Genomic DNA, 3,733 nt, shown 5'->3' on the forward strand with positions numbered 1-3,733 from the left:
ATTTTTAGTAGAGACAGGGTTTCACCATGTTGGCCAGAGCTGGTCTCGAACTCCTGACCTCAGGTGATCCATCCACCTCGGCCTCCCAAAGTGCTAGGATTACAGGCGTGAGCCACCCTGCCCGGCCCTGGTGCTGCATTTTTGCTTTGTCCTCTCTCTCCCCCACAATGGCTAGCCCAAACTGTCACCATTTTGCTCCAGCCCCTTTCTTGACCTACCTGTTTCTTTATAGTTACATTTGTTGATCCCTCACTTCCCTAATTAAAGGTATAAATTATTCAAATTACTGTGATTTCTGATTTCTTTCTCCTAATACAAATGACCCTAAATACAATATAGGCCAGATGACCCAAGGAGACAATGACGGTGTAGACTTTTTTTTTTTTTTCTGAGACTGGGTCTCACTCTGTTGCCCAGGCTGGAGTGCAGTGGCCTGATTACAACTCACTGCAGCCTCGACCTCCAGGGCACAGGCAATCCTCCCACCTCAGCCTCCTGAGTAGCTGGGACCACAAGCATGTATCACCACACCCAGCTAATTTTTGTATTTTTAGTAGAGATGGGGTTTCACCATGTTGGCCAGGCTGGTCTTGAACTCCTGACCTCATGATCTGCCCGCCTTGGCCTCCCAAAGTGCTGGGATTACAGGTGTGAGCCACCGTGCCCGACCTATTTAATCATTTTTAAGGTTTTCTAAAAATCAAGTCCTCTGTATTACTTCTCTCAAGCTTTGGAGCCTAAACTAGAAGAAATCGAAGTCTGATTTCCACCTCTTATTTGTCTTTACATTCTATTTCAGCTCCTGATATTTGTTCATTTTTTGGACAAATAGCAGCTTGGACTCAAGTTCACTGTAAAGTTCACAATTACTCCTTGGCCATTTCCAGCCAACAGTGGCGTGGTCCAGCCATTCCTTTCCTCATTTCGGTCACCCACTGACCTCCAGGTTGCTCCCCAAATCCAATAGTTTGTGGGCACTTGGCACATAGTGGGGTCTCCATGCTGGACATCCATGACAATGGCCCATTTGGTATTTTTTGTTTTGTTTTGTTTGTTTTTTGAGACAAAGTCTAGCTCTGTTGCCCAGGCTAGAGTGCAGTGGTGTGATCTCGGCTCACTGTAATGTCCACCCCCTGGGTTCAAGCGATTCTCCTGCCTCAGTCTCCTAAGTAGCTGGGATTACAGGTATGCACCATCATGCCCGGCTAAGAATGACCCATTTGATATTCTCACCTTCTGGCTTCTAACTGCCACCTCCCCTCACAGTTAGGTAGAGTTGATCCCATCCAAAATCTAGACTTATGGAATCCCCATCTGATGACCATCATCTCACTTCCTTAACACCCTTGTGTCATAAGCTTGCTTTCAGACCTTATCAGGCTTTGGACCTGTACACCTTTCCCATTTGCAGAGTCCAGAAACTGGCTCCTGTCTTATTGCTTCTTTACTTCATCCAGGTCCCATCATTCCAACCACACTCCTGCAGGTTAGCCCCATTCTTTGATGCTAACTGCTCGAGAACTGCCTCTACTCATCCTCTTGCCAGGATCCCCCAGCTATCTGGCTTTCTCTCTCCCCCATGCTGATTGGTGGGCCTTGTGAGACAAATGAAAAGCTGATTTATCTGAGTTACTACAACTCATCAGAGCTGGTTTTCTCACCTCATCCAAGTCCTCAGTGCTGCTTGGCAGTTATTCTGTTTGTCCTCACACAGTGTGCACTACCATGACCAGCTAATTTCTGCTTTTTTTTTTTTTGTATTTTTAGTAGAGACAGGGTTTCACCATGTTGGCCAGAGCTGGTCTCGAACTCCTGACCTCAGGTGATCCATCCACCTCGGCCTCCCAAAGTGCTGGGATTACAGGCTTGAGCCACCGCGCCCGGCCTATATTTTCTTTTTCTTTTACTTTTTTTATTTTTTTTTGAGACGAAGTCCCACTCTTGTCCCCCCGGCTGGAGTGCAATGGTGCGATCTCAGCTCACTACAATTTCTGCCTCCCGGATTCAAGTGATTCTCCTGCTTCCCGGGTTCAAGTGATTCTCCTGCCTCAGCCTCCTGAGTTGCTGGGATTGTAGGCGCCTGCCATCACGCCCAGCTCATTTTTGTATTTTTAGTAGAGATGGGGCTTCACCATGTTGGCCAGGCTGGTCTTGAACTCCTGACCTCGGGTGACCCGCCCACCTCAGCCTCCCAAAGTGCTGGGATTACAGGCGTGAACCACCACGCCTGGCCAGTTTACCCATATTTTTTATTTCTGTGTGATTCAGTCTTGGTAGGTTTGTGTTTCTAGAGATTTGTCATCTCATTTGGTTATTCAATTTGCTGGTGTACATATGTTTATAGTATTCTCCTATAATCACTTTAATTGCTGTAAAGTCACAGTAATGCCCTCATTTTCATTTCTGATTTTGGCTATTTGAATCTTCTTTTGTTTCTTAGTCAATCTAGCTAAAAATTTGTCAATTTAGCTGATCTGTAAAAAAAAATTTTAATTTTACCTTCTCTTATTTTCCTTTGTTTATTTCCACTCTAATCTTTCATTTCTTGTATTCTGCTAGGTTGGGGTTAGCTCTTCTTTTTCTAGATCCTTTAAAATGTATAGTTAGGTGACTGATTTGAGATCTTTCTTACCTTTATTTTTTATTTTTATTATTATTTTTTTGAGATGGAGTCTCACTCTGTCACCCAGGCTGGAATGCAGTGGTGCAATCTCGACTCACTGCAACCTCCCTCTCCCAGGTTCAAGTGATTCTACTGCCCCAGCCTCCCAAGTAGCTGGGATTACAGGCCTGCACCACCATGCCTGGCTAATTTTTGTATTTTAGTAGTGATGAGCTTTTGCCATGTTGGTCAGACTGGTCTTGAACTCCTGACCTCAGGTGATCCTTCTGCTTTGGCATCCCAAAATGCTGGGATGTTGGCATGAGCCACCACTCCTGGCTTTCTTATTTTTAAATGTAGATGCTTACAGCTATACACTTCCCTCTGAGTGCTGCTTTAACTGCATCCCATAAGTTCTGGTATGTCGTGTTTTCATTTTCATTCATCTCAAAGTGTTTTCTAATTTCCTGTATGATTTCATCTTCAACTACTGAATGAGTGTGTTTACTTTCCATATATTTGTGAGTTTTCAAGTTTTCCTTATTACTGATTTCTAGTTTCATTCATTGTGATTATAAAATATTTAGCACTTTGCATACTTTCAAACTTTTAAAACATTAATATTTGTTTTGCAGCCTAATACACTGTATACTCTGGACAATATCCCACATGCTCTTGAAAAGAATGTGTATTTTGCTGTTGTTGGGTGGGTGTCTGTAAATGTCCATTAGATCTAATTGGATTATCATGTTGCTCAAGTGCTCTCTTTCCTGTTGATCTGATCTCTGTATTATTAACATTGAGGTAGTGAGGTCTCAAATGATCATTGTGAAACTCTATTTCTCCCTTCAATTCTATCCTTTTTTGCTTCATAGGTTTTGGTGCTCTGTTGTTAGGTGCACATATGTTTTAAATTATTATATCTTCTTGTTGGATTAATCTTTTTATCAGTGTAGAATTCCCTTGTCTCTCATAACCATTTTTGGCTTAAAACCTATCTTGCCTAACATATGGCCACTCCTGGTCTCATTTGGTTACTTTTTTTTTTTTGAGATGGAGTCTTGCTCTGTCGACCAGGCTGAAGCACAGTGGCGCAATCTCTGCTTACTGCAAGCTTCGTCTCCTGCCATT

The sequence above is a fragment of the Colobus angolensis genome, unplaced genomic scaffold (genome assembly GCF_000951035.1).
Source record: "Colobus angolensis palliatus isolate OR3802 unplaced genomic scaffold, Cang.pa_1.0 Scaffold122, whole genome shotgun sequence".
Classification (NCBI taxonomy): domain Eukaryota; kingdom Metazoa; phylum Chordata; class Mammalia; order Primates; family Cercopithecidae; genus Colobus; species Colobus angolensis.